The 18,165-nt window shown below is 35.0% G+C and overlaps 1 pseudogene; it reads left to right on the top strand.

The window, feature by feature from the left end:
* Positions 1–2,308: 2,308 nt before the first annotated feature.
* Positions 2,309–4,611, top strand: LOC132279676 (patatin-like protein 2; annotated as a pseudogene).
* Positions 4,612–18,165: the final 13,554 nt, after the last annotated feature.

The raw sequence follows: 18,165 nt of genomic DNA, 5'->3' as shown, positions 1-18,165 counted from the left end.
GACAGTGGATCCGGAGGTGGCCGGCGGTAGTGGAAGGTGGTGGTGGTGGAAGGTAGTGGGTTTGGTAGAAGGCAGTGGCAATGGTAGACGGTGGTGGTGGAAAGTAGTGTCGGTGGAGGCGGCGGTGGTGGAAGGCGGTGGCGATGGTGGTGGCGGTGGTGGAAGGCGATGATGGTGGTGGCGGCGGCGGCGGTGGTGGCGGCGGCGGCGGTGGAAGGCGGCGGCAGAAGGCAATGGTGGCAGTGAAAGGTGGTTGTGGAAAGCAGTGGTGGAAGGTGGTAATGGTGGTGAAAGGCAATGGTGGTGGTGGAAGGTGGCAGTGGTGGAGAAAGGCTATGGCTATGGTAAAAGGCGGTGGCGGTGGTGGTGAAAGGCGATGGCAACGTTGGTGGTGGTGGTGTTGAAAGGCAATAGCGGTGGTAGTGGTTGCGGCAAAGGAAGGCGGTGTTGATGGTGAAAGGAGGTGTCAGTGGTGAAAGGAGGTGGCAGTGGTGGTGGTGGAAAGCGATGTGCGATGGTAAAAGTTGATGGCGGTGGCAGTGGCGGTGGCGGCGGCGGTGGTGGTGGTGCTGAAAGGCAGATGTGGTTGTGGTAGAATGTAATGGTGGTTTTTAGACTTGGAACGTGAGGGTGTTTTGAGAAGTTGATTTTTTTAAAAAAATTTACTTGGGAATGGAATGGCCATTTCATAGGTTTAGTTGTGGAATGAATTTTCATTTCAATGGAATAGCTATTGCCACTTTAAATTACATACCAAGCAAATAAGTGGTTAGAATAGACATTCTATTCCATTTCATTAGTGCACACTAAATGTAGCATTAGGGTTAAATGAACCTTCTTAATTTCTTGACATAATAACATTAATATATCTACATGGATGGCTGCTGAGGTTATTAATTGTGATTTGTATAGGAAAATTAAAGCTGCTCCCTTCAACAAAAATTTAAACGTTTCTATTTATGGGTTTGCAAACAAAATTAGTTTGTGACCTTTTCAAATTCTATTAATTCATTTATTATATGTGACCTTTAGAAAAATAATTTGTGGGGGGGGCCAAATTATTTTTCAAAACTATATTAATGTTACCTATTTATGGTTAGTAATTGTGATTTGTATAGGAAAATTAAAGCTGGTCCCTGCAACTTTTATTAAAAAATTCTATTTATGGCTACCTATTATGGTCCGTGAACCCTTCAAATTCCAACAAATCATTTAGGTCTTAATTTTAAAAAATCAAATTTTGTATAAAAAAGTGTTAATAGTTTTAATAATCCTTACTATAACAAATAACTATTCTATTTATATATACACAAATATATATGTGTTTTTGTTATAAATTAAAAAGAGAAGAAAAAGAATTTTGACGATTAACAATCTCATTTAACTTATTCGACAACCATTGTTCTCTCTAATTTTTTTTTATACATTAAAAATGGAAAAATCGTGAGAATTATTTTATTTATAAAATAAAGAATCAACCAGCCCTTTTAATCACATTACTTTTTGTGAGACTTGAACTTGCGATTCTACCAACGGGTCGGTGGCCTAACTGTATCAGGCTCTTACTTCCCAAAGGGAAGTCAATGGTTCAAGTCTCGGTGGAGGCATGTGTGTTGAATATCAACTAAAAAAAAAAAAAACTTGGGATTCTTATAAATGTAGCCATTTGATAGGTTATTGCTAGTGTGTGTGTGTGTATATATATATATATATATTTTGTCGTCGTCTCTTCTCAATATTTTTTCAAATAAAAATATTATTATTATTATTATTATTTTTATAATTTATTCAAAAATAAAAAAAATTATTATTATCATTTTATTTTTTTTCTTTTCTCTCATAATTAATGTTATCATTTTTGTTTGTATTATTTATTCAAACGAATCCATAGGTGTATCCTAAAAGTCTTTACCAGCAGAGTTGGGCTGTTAGCAAAATATTATGAATTCCTATATTGATACTTTGACTAATATTACAGTGGTCCAATTGTCAAATAAAGTACAAACACATGAATTTGGAAGCAATTAGTTGCATTTATGACATCATTGAATCTATAAGAAAGATGAAACTAATCCAAAGGAGTCTATAAATGAATAAGGATGACTTACGCAACACAATCAATTGCTTAAGTAATATGATGCATCTCTTACAATTGTTTAAGTAATATGATGCATTTCTTACGAATCAATGATGTAAAGTTGTTACATAAGTAATGTAAAATTGTTATGTAAGTACAAGTTAGACAAGATATATAGAAATGACATAGGAGAGAATTCAGATTCGTCTATAAATACCCATCCTTATTGGGGAGTTATACTCAAGGCCTACTTATTGGGAGATCTCTCCAAGGCTATTTAGAACTTCAGATCTCCTAGCTAGCAAAACACCTCTCTCTCTCTCTCTCTCACACACACACACACACACAAACAGCACACATGGAAGGACCAAAGCCACCCCTGCAGCCCCCAACTTATGGAAACCTAATCACAGTTCTCAGCATTGATGGAGGTGGAATAAGAGGGATTATCCCGGGAGCAATCCTCAGCTTTCTGGAGGCTGAGCTTCAAGTAGGTTAATTACATTTGCTTCATGAATTTCTATAACACATGTAGAATTCTAATAGAAGTTCTTATTTTGCAGCCTTTCTTCATGCTTATTAATTGCTATGCCATGCAGATTACATATATTCAATTGAATAGATAGAGTAACTTTGACTTTATAAATAGATATATTAATTCAACATTCAGTTAGATATATATATATATACACATCTTTTGTGGTAGTTGCAATAATCTTCTTAGTATTAAGTCTAAGTGGTTTGGTCTTGTATGGTGTAGAAGTTAGACGGCGAGGATGCAAGAATTGCAGATTATTTCGATATAATTGCAGGGACTAGCACGGGTGGCCTTGTGACTGCGATGCTAACTGTACCAAATGAAAAGAACCGTCCGTTGTTTGCCGCTAAGGATATCAGAGACTTTTATCTTGAACACTGCCCTAATATATTTCCACAAGTCAGGTAATCATCCATAATAACAGATTATATGCTAACCATATATGTATGGTGATATTTGATAAATAATATACATAATTGTTATATAATGTTATTGAACTTTAATTTCAAACAGCAGCTTTCTATTTCCTCGAATTACAAAGATAATCAAAGCGTTATTGGGGCCAACATATGATGGGAAGTATTTGCATAGTCTTGTTAAGGAAAAACTAGGAAACAAGCGATTGCACGAGACGTTAACTAATGTTGCAATACCAACATTTGACATCAAGAGACTCCATCCAACCATCTTTTCTACCTATGAGGTTAATTATCCTACTAATATCTTCTTAAGTCATAATTTTTATCAACAAAATTTAAGGGTATTGCATGCTTGCTTTGCCTTTAGGTGAAGAGCAACCCGAGCATGGATGCCTTACTCTCCGATATTTGCATTGCAACCTCAGCAGCACCAACTTATCTTCCCGCGCATTATTTTGAAACCAAAGACCTTGCAGGAGAAGTGAGACAGTTTAACCTAATTGATGGTGGCGTTGCTGCAAATAATCCGGTATCTATTATTTTTATCAACGATGACTTAATTTAAAATCTTTATTTTTTATTTTTATTTTTATTTTTTTTTGGTGACATTTCAATTTATTTTTGTGGTTTACGTTTTCAGACGCTGGTTGCAATTGGTGAAGTAACAAAGCAGATCATGCAGAAAAATCCTGGTTACTTTCATATTGAACAAATGGACTATGGTAGATTATTGGTTATCCTTAGGAACAGGCTCATCTAAAATGGAAGATAAATACAAAGCAAAACAAGTGGCTAAGTGGGGTATGTTAAGGTGGTTGACTAGTGGTGGTTCCACCCCAGTCGTAGATGTGTTTACTCAAGCTAGCGCCGATATGGTTGATTTGCACCTTTCTGTGGTTTTTCAAACCCTTCACTCTGAAAAGAATTACCTCCGCATTCAAGTAAGATTATTGCAACCACTTTATCTATAAAAAAAAAAAAAAAAAAAAAAGATTATTGCAACCATATCCCGACAATGATGCAATATATATATGTGTGTGTATATATATATATATATATATATATTTATTTATTTATTGATGAGTTAAAAATTGCAGGATGACTCACTAGATGGGATAGTGTCTTCGGTTGATATAGCTACTCCGAAAAATTTGGAAGATCTCGTAAAAGTTGGTGAAAGGTTGCTAAAGAAACCAAAGATAAATTTGGACACTGGTAAGGTTCAGACCTCTGATCAAGAAGAGACTAATGAAGAGGCTCTGAGAAGGTATATGTATGAATCATCTTACAATTTTTTTACTGTGGAGTTCATTTTAACATATTTACCATTCTAACTAAATCATGATCTTGCAGGTTCGCTAAACTATTATCCGGAGAGAGGCGACTTCGCAATACTAAATCACCAAGTGGACAAGATGCAAATTCAAAAATATTCTAATCTAAGACAGTGGTTTCTAAGTGTTGTATATATTCACTTGATGGTGAAAGTTATTCATTGTCTTTTCTTTTTCGCTTTATTTTTGCATGTTCTTCTTCAATAAAGTTCCAATGTATGAGATAAAATGTCATCAACATAACCACTCTCTATTCTTTGTGACTGTTGAATAAGTAGTATGGACTTCTAATTAATATCAGTTCACATATAAAGGCCTAACATAGCAAACTTCATCGCTACAGCAACAACAATTCGTTTCTTAAACTAGAAAAAACCAATATCATGTGGATCAATCCATCTAATTAAATTTACTCAAAAATACCGGAGTTTAAATGATATGTAAGGTTGGCTAGTAATTGCATGCACATATCGATCCGCTTTCATCTCCAGCTTTGAATTCATTTACAGTAGACGGGTTTGAGGGTTGAGCCTCCGCCCTTTGGTCTCTAAACATTGATCAATGGAAGGCCGGTTTCCTTGATTTGGGTAATTGTTCGTTATGTATTGACATATGGCTCGGGACACTCGTAACCATCAAACACATGAACTTCAGTGGAAGAAACCAAGCACATTCATAAATGAATTAATGATGATTAAGAAAAATTCAAACTAGTTTAATTATTTGTACGAGGAAATTGTAAAGCAATTACCAAAGAGGGATATGCATTCTTCGGAAAAGCTGGTTCTTGGCCAAAAGGCTGTTCAGAATCAAGGTTAACAGCGACAATACATAATGGAATTAACAAATATAACATATGTATATATTCCAAAATAAGAATATTATATTAGAAGTTAGGTGTGAATGCTCAAAATATAACATAGATATGATGACATATAAAAGGGTTATTCTGGATTTCGAGGGCAAGTGAACCAGCATAGACTGCTGCGAATGCCATTGGATCATAGGATTGGTATGAGCCCTGTGATTGCAGAAATATAGTACTATCGATCAGAGGTGAGACATAATTTTTGTAATTGCGAATTTCAATATCAAAACAAGTTCTCATCTAGTTGTAATTTCCAGTTACCATATCAAGATCGAGATCGACTGCGGAATTGGAAGGTAGTTCGAAGATGGTAAACTTAGATCATCAAAACAGGAAAGAAACAACACATTTAGGAAGGTGTTTCTCACGTAGGACACAATACCTACATTGTACGTTTTTCGAAGTTACCAAAAACAGGATTTCTAAGTTTTATTAGAAATCTGTCATGTGGAAACTGGTACCACAATTGGGAACCGGTTCAAGAACCTTACATTCGAAGAAGACCATTCTGTCCTTTGGGAACCGGTTCCACATCTGGCTACCAGTACCACTGCTGATACAATTTAAAGTAACTTTGTCCTGTTATGTTTCAATCTTCCTAGTTGGTTTAGAATACTACCAAAAGCCTTATGCACGATATTTCCTTTATTTTATGAAGAATTAGTTAGGTCTTTGAATATTCTATATAAACCTTAGTTTTTATCTAGGTTTGTACGGCTTTTGCATTACAACTTCATAATTCCTAAGAGTCTTAGAAAGATTATTTTTGCGAAAAATCTATTTGATTTCTCTGTCATTCTTTTTAGAACACACACATAAACATAAGAGTGATTTTAGAGTGTTGTTCAAATCCTGATCGTGATCAAAGTCTTGCATCTACAATGATCAGAGAAAAACAGATCTATTTCAACATCGAATCAGATACTAAAGAACAAAAGTAAAAGCGATCACACTTAGAAAAAGCATTCGAGGAGTGTTGTTTAATTTATCTGCAACCCTTCTACAGAGATCAAAAATAAGCCTGAGGTCAAGTGCAGTTGGACGGGACGTCGCAAAGCCAGAGGATTGTTAGCGATTGGTGTTTGGTAGAACGGTAGGGTGTGAGCCTAAGTCAAACTTCAATGTACTTTGTTTCAAATATAGTAGATTAGTTTACTTTGGACTGCACAGTCCATGAAGTTTTTCTTACATAAGCAATTGGTTTATTTTACCAATTGGGGTTTCCTCGCAAAAAATCCTGATGTCATCTCTAACTCTATTACTTTGCTATATTTTATCTTGCATGTGATTAATTGATTAATTGTTAAAATAAGTAAAGTTAGAAAGACATAGATCTGTTTTTAAAAATATTAAACTTTGTAAATATTCCGCTGCGTACAACTCATAAATTGGCATCAGTGCCAATCTCTACACATTGAGTTGATTCTTGTGGAAAGTTTTGATTGATTTCAAAATTTTGTTTTCATCATGTCTTATGCATTGAAAGAAGGTGGTTCTAATCAACGTGATCCTTTATTTGAAGGAAACAATTATAACTTTTTGAAATTAAAGATGAAAGCTTATTTGCAAAATTTAGGAGGTAAAACTTGGGCTATTGTTGAATCTGGTTATACACTACCTATAGAAGATAAAACTGTGGATGGGAAAGAAATCAAAGTTTTAAAAGATGCCTTTGTTTTTACTGCTGTTGAAACTGAGCGTAATGATGTTAATGGAAAAGCTTTATATGCAATTATAAATTTTATTGTTCTATCTGAATATGCTAGAATTTCTTATTGTGAAACTGCTAAAGACGTTTGGGATATTTTGGAGGTTACTCATGAAGGAACTTTATAAGTGAAGTTGTCCAAAATTCAGATGCTTTCTCATAACTTTGGGAACATTATGATGAAAGAAAATGAATCCTTTTTTGATTTTTCTTCTAGTCTTCTTGAAATTATTTCTGAACTGCGTCATTTAGGAAAAAGGGTTAATGATTAGAAAATATGTGAGAAAATCTTAAGGTCTTTACCTAAAAGATTTCAAATAAGGGTAGAAACTATCACTGAACATTGGGATTTGTCTATCTCTAAAGTTGACGAAGTTGTAGGTTGCTTGAAAAATTTTGAGATGCAGAATTTTGATTTAAATCAAAAGGATAAGAATCTTGCTTTAAAATCAATACAGGTTGAGAATTTTGTCGATGACAATTCTGATGATGATTTTACTTTTCTGTTGAGGCAATTCAATCAGATTTTGCAATGACAACAGCAGATAAGGAATGGCGATGGGGCCAATCCTCAAAATTTTGACAAGGGGTAGATCAAAATTGAGATTTAATGAAAAATAAGTAGAAGAGTCAAAAGAAACTGAATTCACTTGCTGGAATTGTGGTGGCAAAGGTCACGCATCCAATATTTGTTCTAATCTTAGGAAAGAACAAAAGAATAGGAATAAAGAAAAAGTAATGAAAGTTTTTATTTTTGAAAATTCTGCTTCTAGTGATAATGATTCTCCTCATGATGATTGTAATTATTTTTCTTATGTTACTTTTCTTGAAAAAGGTCCTCATGTTGTTACTTTATCTGACTCTGATAGTTCAGATAATAAAGACAATGAAGTTCTTGATGAACAGGCACAAGAGGTTGAAAAGGATGAAGAAGATGGTCGAAGAAACTATTGAAGTCAAACTGGCTGTCAATAAGTTAGCAAAAGAACCTATCCAAGCAAAAGAGGAGAATGAAGATCTAAGAAATCTGATTGATGAAAGAAAAAGAAAAGCTTTTAAAAGCAATTCTATCATCTTTGAGCTTAATAGGAAGATCATCATTCTTAAAAATAAGGTAAGTAGTGCTAACTCCTTGAAAGAATATCTTGGTCTGAAAATTGATTTTTTAAAACTTGAATTGCAATCTACACAAGATAAACTGAAAGGGTTTACTATGGGTCAAGACAGTTTGAATAAATTGATCAACATGGGTAAGGATGTGAATGATAAAACTGGGTTAGGATTTGTTAAAGGCTCGTCTAGTAGTCAAGGTAAAACAGTTTTTGTTAAACGTGTAGATAATTCTATGCCTTATCCAAGTTTGACTGATGCATTGCATTCTTATATGTCATATGTGCCTAAATTTTTGCATTGCACTTTTTGTGGTAAGAATGGACATAATTATCACTCATGTTTACACAAGAAAAAGAAAGATTTCTAAAATTCATTCTCATGAGATTCATGCTAAGAAAAAGGTGTATTTTAAGAAGAAAAAAAATGTTGTGGCACCTAAGAATTCTAAAACTGGAAATTTGCCTAAGAAATAGGTAAAATATGAAAGATAATTTCAGGAAGTGAGAGTGAAAACTGTGTGGATCAGAAAGAAAGATTTGATCAATTATGTGTCAGTTGAGTCCGTGGAACTAGTTTCCAAAAGGACTTTACCTTCAAACTGAGTCCTAGGATAATTAGTAATCATGGTTTGTGCTTAAAACAAATCTCCACATACAATGATCCCACACTCCCATGCTTGAACAATATGCAAAGTAAAGTAAATTGCCTCCACGCGGGCTCACGATTTATCTAGGAATGTAAGAACTTGCCACTACGCGGGCCGACGATTTAACTAGAGATTGAGTTAGAAAGATCTCACAAAGGGTCCTTAAGCAACTTCAATTTAACTTTGAATTTTCAATCCTTGCTATGCTTTGCAATTTTTAGATTTTAGCCCCTTTTTATGCTTAGCTTAGCTCCTTACTTTTAATTCTCCTTTGCTCTATTTCTTTACTCAACCTAGCCAAATAAGAACAAACACAATAAGTAACTAAAAATAAAGTAAAGTAAAGTAAAAACACGATCAAAAGAGTACTAATTCCTATTTGTTTCCAAAGAAATATGGCGTTGCTAACTCAAATCCCCGGCAACGGCGCCCAAAACTTGGTAGCGCATCGTCACAACACTCTAAATTTGTGCAAAATAGTGTGGCCATGTTTTAAATTTATAAAATGTCACTACTAACTCTAACTAATAAATATAGTTAGGGTGAGTAGGGATCCTCCCAAGGGATTATGGGCGTATTTGCAATGGAAACAATATATAGGGTTAGTAGGTCGAGTGATCAAAAGGTGGTTTGTTTGGTTGATTAACTACTAGCTAAAACTAAGCAAGTCTAATGTAAAACAAATAATAACAAATAAATGAAAGAGGGAACAAGAGAGAGAGGTCTTGGGATTTAGAGGTCACCACTAAACACCACATTTCTAGACACTTATTGTATAATTAATGAGGGGAAACATGTGTTGCAACAATAGTGTGTGTGATTGATTGTTTCATCAAGCATGGATGACCAATTAAGTGTATATTGTCTAAGCAACCTAGTGAATAGCACAATATATCAAACTAAGCCATTATTCCTTCCTTTAAGATCAATCTAAACACATCACATGGTTAGAAAAATATACTACTAGTATTCATAAGCATGGAACATCAAACAACAAGCATGGATTGTCCTCCCATCTAAGAAACTAAGGAAACTACACTTCAACTAAGCTAGGAACATGGAAATGAAACTAATTAAACTAAGGGAGAGGCACAATCCATCAAGAAATGAGCATGAACCATCAAATATACCACAAGAGTATTCTATTAAGCACTATGCCTTGACAATCTCTAGATTCATAGCATCAATACACATAGACATGCATCAACATCACAAAACCAAGAGATAATCACATGAACATCTACTCTAGCATACATAGACATATGGATAAAATGAAATGATCAATTGGACGTATTAATCAACATAAATCATTGTAAGAACAAGATTCATATATAAATCAAGTTTCAAGACAATATTACAACACAAATCCCCTCAAAATACAAAGCATTAAGGTCTAGAAGGCATGCTTAGAGCTAACTTTAGCCCCATGAAGATGTTTAGTCACTCATTGATGTAGTCATCCAACCCTCAAGGGCCATCTCCATGGTAGAATTGTTCTTCTTCTTGATGGAAACCCTAGAAGAATGGAAGAACTCCCAAAAATAGTGTATGTCTCTCTAAGCTCTAGCCTCCTCTCCAAGATAGATGATATATGATGTATGATATGAAGATTAATTAATTTTTTCTCTTAAAATGGCTCCAAATCCTTATATAGGAGGCTCAAGTGTCATACCCAATGATCTAGACTCGTGCATTAGGGTCCCTTCAATGGTTGCACCATGAGCCATCTTTTAATGAGTTGGACTATGTTTTAATTCAAACTTGAGGAGGTTCGATTGATCGAGTTTGGATGAGATCGATTGAACTTTGGTGAGATCGATCCAATTTTGGCGAGATCGATCCATCTTTGGCGACGCCTTTTAGAATAAAGATAAATTTGAGATATTTTTGAGATATTTTGGGATAAAGACAAAAGTGGTAGGTGGGGATAAGATCAATAAATTTCGATCGATCTGAGAAAAGTTGGATCAATCGAAGATGGTGAATTCTCATTACAAGAATTAGGGGTATTGGTGACAGTCCTTTAGGGACAGTAAAAAACTGTCCCTAAAGACACCTCTTTTGGGGACAGTCTAACCTTTTCGTCCTTAAAGATACCCCTTTTGGGGGCAGTCTAACTTTTCCGTCCCTAAAAGACCCCTTTTAGGGACAGTCTAATCTTTCCGTCCCTAAACGATAAAAAAAAATTAAAACCTTGCTCCAATTTGGTGGCGGCAAAATTTAGCGCCACATTTAGTGAATATATATATATTTTTTTAAATAAAAAAATTATCTAAAATAGTCTTTTGGGATGGTAAACTTATCGTCCTTAATTGCCTTCTAAGTAATTTTACAAAAGTACCCTTTCAAAACGATGTAGTTTTGGTCAATTAAGTATATACAGAGTTAATCCACCAGGGATCACACTTGCAGATGCTTCTCAATTTCTTATTTGATTTGCTCTCTGCTATTCTTGCCCTAGCTCTTCTCCTCCATCCTCTCTCTCAAACAATGATGATCCCTCCACCCATTATATGACATCTCGTGGTGAAAAACTAGTTTGGTCTTCCCCAATATCGATCTTTTTCTTTTCAATTGAAGTCATAGCCCTAGATTTTATCTTTCTCAAGATGGGTATTAACATAGAGGTCTTGAAAAGCCCCCCAACAACAGCAGCCGGAAACGCTTTGTGGGGCGTCGCTGCCGTTACCACCTCTCTTTATCTCGTTCAGGTCCTTTAATTTCTGTCTATATATATGTTATACATACCTATATTTTGGACCACACGTCTCATCTTATTCTTACACTATCGATCTGAACATCTCCACATATTTTAATTTTTTTATCGTTTTCATTTAGCGGTTTATTGTTATTTTTTCTTTGCTTATTTCTTTTCTTTTAGATTTTGATATTGGGAATATGGTTTTATTGTTAGTGTTGATTATATAGGTGGCATGGCTTTATAAACATATATATTTATTTATATCTTAGATCTCAGAAATATAGGTTCAGGTTTTTTTTTTATTGATAAGTAAAATTATAGCTGCAGAATTTGATTTCAATTGCTTATTCAAACATTTATATTAGTGAATATTGTTTGTCTTTTTGATGCCATGTGAAAATGAAAGATTGACTTTTTTTTTTTTTTTTGGTTAGTACATATTCTATGTTGGTGGACGTATGGATGTAATGTTAATTGATTGAGCTTGGAAATTTCATGAAAGTTGGAACCTTGGTAGTTGAATCATTGCTGATCTTGTATCCTATGGACTTCTAGTTTAAGAGTGTCCAGTATCAGATGATTCTTTAGAAAATTTATTGGGTTAAGAAGTTGGAAGTCCTAAAGTATTTCGGTCCATCTCATTGATCATAGTCCGTTTCGAGAATTACCCTTTTATTGATATATGGCATCTAATATTCTTTTTAGCTATATTACTTGGTTAGGAAAGTATTTTTCTATTTTACCAATTCTTCTAGTTTAACTATATAAAAGTTTTTTTTTTTTTTTCAAAACAGAAAACAGAATTTAAAATTATAAAAGATCATTTTTCTGAAAACTTTAGGACTTTCTTAATTGAGTTTTCATAAAAACAAATGTCAAACCTGTCAATCAAACCATTTTTATTTTATAATTTTCTAGTAATTTTTAGTTATCCCACCAAAAAAATCCAAAATCAGAGAGATTCTTTTTCACATGAAGGGACTATAAAGACAAATCCAAGATGCAAACAGAGTTTTGAACAATTACAGAGTTATGGGGTTTTACGATTTCTGAGTGTGTATATTATTTTTAGGAATGAATTTGGTGAAGACAGTGATCAGATTCCATTTATAGCTTTAAGATCTGGTCTTAGTACAGTAAGTAAGCCTGTTTTTAAATCTTTGATTCGTCGAAAAATATGATTTGATCTCTCATGAAATTTGGTTTTTTGCCCATTTTCTATCGCTCTCTCTGCAATTTGGGTTTGTTGGCATTTGCTTCATTTTTCTACCCATTATATGATCATCATTACTGGAATTTTATATATTTTTTGGTGTGCCTCTCTATTTTTCAATCTGATTTCAATTTTCTACATTGTATGCTCAAGTTCAAATCCTTAATTTGTCATTTGAACTAACATGACAATAGACAGGAATGCAAGTATAGACCAGAAATATATATATATATACACACACACACACAGACAATTGAAACTGAGCTTTTGGTCATCAATTTGCAATTTGCACCTCTTTGTTGAAAATTTTCTATCATAACCTTTCAGGAAAAATAAAAATTTAAAAATCCTATCATAATTGTTCATATTTTACCACAAGTCATCTGTTTTATGTGCATTTGGTGTATTGGCGCCCTTTTTAAGATCTCTAATTTGCCTAATAAATGTTTGTCCTGGTCAGTCACAGGGTGTTGGCTGCTTTGGTTGCTTATATTGTTTCCGGTCAGAGTGGTCCTGCTGAACTTTGTCATTGAGCTGCATTTCCCACAGGTAACAAGTGACCAGTTTTTGCTTTCAATGAACTGTTTTCTGCTACTCGACAAATGCAACCGTCGACCATCTGTATGAGTTGCAATTGTGGTAAAAGTTTATGCAATCCATATAAAAATGACCAAATACTTATGTGGTTCTATATTTGTTTATTAACAAATTCATTTAGAAAAATGGATTAGGTTCTCTGCGCATCCCATTTTGTTTGCATAATCAAGCCAAATACAACCCAATATCACATGACTATTACAATATTTAGCAAGCATAACGCTACTTGTATGACACAATGGATTTGTAAGTTTTGTACTAGCTCAAAATTTTGTACTACATGGTAACCAACATGTTATAGAATGCAACACTTGTTAAGTATTTTCTTTTTCTTCACAATTTGAAAAGTAACCAACATGTTATAGAATGCAACACTTGTAAGTATTCACTTTTGATTAATTAATTTGTACAATTTTTTCTTCCTTCGTAAGTAAGTAATTTTTTTATTTTTTATTTTTATATAATACAATCTGTTTGGATAACTAAGAGCAAAAAGAGAGGAGGGAAAAAATATCAGTAGAATTGATTTGTGGATGTGGATGGTTTTGAAGAGAAAGGTGAACCGTTGATTTGTTTTCATCACTCTACAAGTCCTATGGTAGAGAAGTCAGAAGTTTTGTCAAATTTAGTTAAAACTAGCATATTGGTATAATAATGAAGTTGTTAATATGGATTAAAATGGGTATAGTTTATTTGTTGGTCCAGCCTGTCTTTTATTTCTTTGACAAAAATATCATGTCTACCTACCAGTATTGGTCTATATGTATATAGACGTGAGTAGTAGAGTGAGAAGAAAAAAAAAAAAAATTAATAATAATAATACTAATAATGATTTATTTCTTACAGTGTGTTTCAAGTCTTCCCACTTACTCTTTTTATCCTTGATCTTTTAGCCGAAAAGGGAATAAGATTTCGAACCAATCCACACAATCTACTAAGGGTCATCATCCTCCGTCACTTGAACATCAGTTACTTGGAATCATGTATTTTGAATCCAAATTCTAAACAAATGTGAAGCTAATTTTGAAAATTACATAATAAGATACAAGTAATACTATTAAGAAGAGAATATTTTTATGTGCTCTCCATTTATTAATATCATTGAATTGAAACAGTTTATAAAATACTCCAAAGAAACAAAAATAAAAATAAATAGTGAGCTTTTGATTACCTCCAACTACATGCATGGAATATGTGTCAAACGTAGAAAACACTCTTGATAGATTTTTTTAATTTTTTCCTTGAGTAGGGAAATATATCATTTTGCAAATAATTAGTTACATGAATCCCCAAATTCATTTATAGGTTGTAGTAAATTGAGCACAATTAAGTAAGGAGTTGCTTCTTCAAATTATTGAGCTCAATGTCATGCCATGCCATGAAATCAAATAAGATTGGGATTGTTCCACTAAAGTAGGTAGGGGTTTAAGATGATAGAGCACATTTATTGAACTTAATTTCATCTAACAATTTATCAATGGAAAACTTTAATTTGTAGGTGTAATAAGAAGTTAAGCAAGGTTAGAATTGCCTACATTGAGTTATATGTTGAATCAGCCTAACATAAACCATCTTTTTAATGTCCCTAATATATATTGACTTGTTGATATGTCTTTCAATTTATAATTCATATTCACTAAATTACATTTTAATAAATGCCAGAATGACCAATCCGTTAATTTTCCTCTTCAAATTGAGAAGAAGCCTTATTTCTCTCTCTCAAATGGCTGACTACTAGATCAAGTGGACCTGGTTTCATTCAATGCTATTTTGTGATAATACACAATTGAATAGATGAAGGCGTGAGCACGCTGGTGGTGTAATACAAATTCTTTGTCACGTTGATTGAATTTAATTAATAAGATAAGATTTGACTTTTATGAATTAAAAGCTAACCCTTCAACACCCAACTATATTATGACCTTGATAAATATATATTATATATTATATATTAAACCCTTTAATGGCTTTTCACAGTCTCTCTCACTCTTTCAGCTAGCCTATAAATAGAGATGAGAAACTGACTAGCTTTCTCATCCTTCTCCAGTTTGAAAAAGTATACGAAAATGGCTTCCAAGGCATTTCTTTTGCTTGGTCTTGCATTTGCTGCTCTTCTTCTCATCACTTCAGAGGTGGGAGCTAGAGACTTGGCTGAAACTACCACTGAGAGAAAGAGTGAGTTTAGGCTCAACATTGATCACACACACTGACACACATATCACATAATTTTTATTTTTATTTGCACATGAAAAATAAATGATTCTTGAAGGGAGATATTGCAAAGAAATAATGTTGGTTAGTTACTGTTGATGCGAAAATCCTCACAACTCGGAACGACGGCGTTTACCTGCAAAACAAAGGGACGTCACCTCGAATGGCACCGGTGGGGTGCCGGCCGAGGACCCTCCGACGATCAAATTAGTACTTGTAATCGTATCACATAATAATTATGTATATTCTGTTTAGGGATTTTTTCTCGTACCTTCTTTAAGGGCTTGGTGCTCTATTTATGGCTGTTGATTGGAATCCAATTGGTTTTGCCGATGTCGATGGTTGATCTTATCTTCCGCTTGTGCGAGATCATAGGAGATTTGTTGCCAGATTTGTCGGGGATATGAATAATCCTTTTGACCTCCTCCAATTATGATAGGATTATTCTTACCCTGTTGAACCACGTCAGATTTCATTTTCCTTGATAATGAAATCTAATCAATCTTATCGAGGGTAGGGTAGGTTTATATTTTTCCCTATCAGTTGCCCCCCATTCCCAAGCTTGCACGTCTAGCTTTGGGAATGTAAATTTTTTTTTTTTTTTTCATCAACCCCTGTGAGCAGTACCCGCGGGGTATTATTCCTGCGGGTACTATTCATGTGAATAGTAACTCAGGAATATTTTTTTTTTCAACCCCTGTGAACTGTACCCGCGGGTACTATTCATGTGAATAGTAACTCGGGAATGTTTTTTTTTTTTTTTTTTCCCTGCCCTGGAACAGTACCCCCGCGGGTACTGTTCATGTGAACAGTAGAAGATTTTTTTTATTTTTTTATTTTTTTGGCCCTGGGAACTCTTCCCTCGGGTACTATTTTTAGTACCTTTGGGTAATCTCCTCGCGGGTACTATTTTTAGTACCTTTGGGTACTCTGTTCGGGGTACTCTTTTTGGTACCCTTGGGTACTCTTCCCTTGGTAAGGGAATAAATTGGACGAGCTTTACTCAGGTCGTCACTCCTTTAATAAGGGAATTAAATTGTATTAGCGTTACTCAGCTCGTCCCCTTTAGTAAGGAATTTTTATTTACTATCCCTTATAGTACGGAGATATTAATTACGAGATTCATTCAGCCTCGGTCCTTGTAGTACAGGACATTTATTTACTATCCCTTATAGTACGAGGGATATTGATTACGGGATTCATTCAGCTCGGGTCCTTGTAGTACATGACACTTATTTACTATCCCTTATAGTACAGGGATATTGATTACGGGATTCATTCAGCCTGGGTCCTTATAGTACATGACACTTATTTACTATCCCTTATAGTACGGGGATATTTGATTACGGGAATCATTCAACCCGTCCCTTTAGCAAGGGAATAAACTTTACGAGCTTTACTTAGCTTGTCCCTTTAGTAAGGGAATTAATTACCACATAAGTATAACACGTGAGGGGGAGGATCATTTTTTGACCTGACCTTTGTAGGTTAAGTCCTGATCTTAGGCCCTCGTCTTGGTCTCTGATGACCAAACTTGGGGTAACCGGGCACTGATCTTGGATGACCGAGCCTTTGTAGACTTTGGACAATCAATTCTTAGTCTTGGTTGACTAGGCCTTGGTTTTGGATAACCAAGCCTTGATTTATAATAACCAAGGGTTGTACCCTTCCTGTCGTGTAGAGACTAGAAACCCGACTAGCTCGATGTACACTAGAAACCCGACTAGCTCGATATACCAAGGTACGATCAATCTTCTAAACCTTGTCATCATATGTAGATCGGCGATTGATATCATATGATCACTATTTTGCCCCCGATGTTAGGATCTTGGGTGATGACCCATTCTATAGACGTTTATGCAACGGACGGGTGTCTGGTGCTACAACAATTTACAGTTGTCTAAAAATATTGGATTGGGTAATTACTAAAAATTAACCTTTAATGGATTATCAATCCAAAATTCTGCATAATCTAAAGTCGATAGGCCATTCCTGCAAGGGAAGAGAGGTGACGACTGTCGTCTAGTAGGTGGAGGCTTAGTGTTCAGCGACTGGCTTGATGCCTGGTGGATAGAGGCGTGGTACCCAACGGCTGACAGATGATGGTCTGGTGGTCAGTACCTCGTTGGGTCCAATGATCGCCCTTAACTTAGGAACCTGCTTGGGAATACAGACCTCATTGGACATGGGATCTTGAGGGACATTGGACCTCCTTGGACCTAAAGGTCTCGATACATTCTTAGGTGTTGAAGGCCACCCTGATTGTATGAATGGACGGAGTAATGAAACTTCGTTGCTAGAGACATCCTCAGTAGTAGAAGCTTTACTAGTAGGTAGAGATCCCCTTGTTGGTGGTGATCTTCTTGATGGGTGGAGACCTACCCATTTATATAGGTGCAGGAGGACCAGGTCTTAGTCTTCAACGATCAGGCCTTGGTTATTGGTTGCTGCCCGATATGAGATGGAGTCTGGTCTTAGACGACCAAACCTCAGTAGTGAAGGGACCAAGCATCGCTAGATGGAAAACACTATATTGGACTGCCTGGGTCGACGTGCCAAATTTTGAAGGGTGATATCACGTAACCCATTGTTTTGCCCCCAGTATGATAGACGGGTAATCAAGATGTAGAGTCTCGTCCTTATATAAGAACATGGAAACCCGTTGTCAACTGATGACTTTGGGAAGGTTTCCATGATCAGAAACTTTTGTCTTGCCGTCCGAGCCAAGTCGCGTCGGGAT

Source organism: Cornus florida, unplaced genomic scaffold, assembly GCF_030987335.1.
Source record: "Cornus florida cultivar Cherokee Brave unplaced genomic scaffold, ASM3098733v1 CherokeeBrave_3.0.0_Hap2_Chr10, whole genome shotgun sequence".
NCBI classification, from domain to species: Eukaryota; Viridiplantae; Streptophyta; class Magnoliopsida; order Cornales; family Cornaceae; genus Cornus; species Cornus florida.
This window is presented reverse-complemented; position numbering and strand designations above follow the sequence as displayed.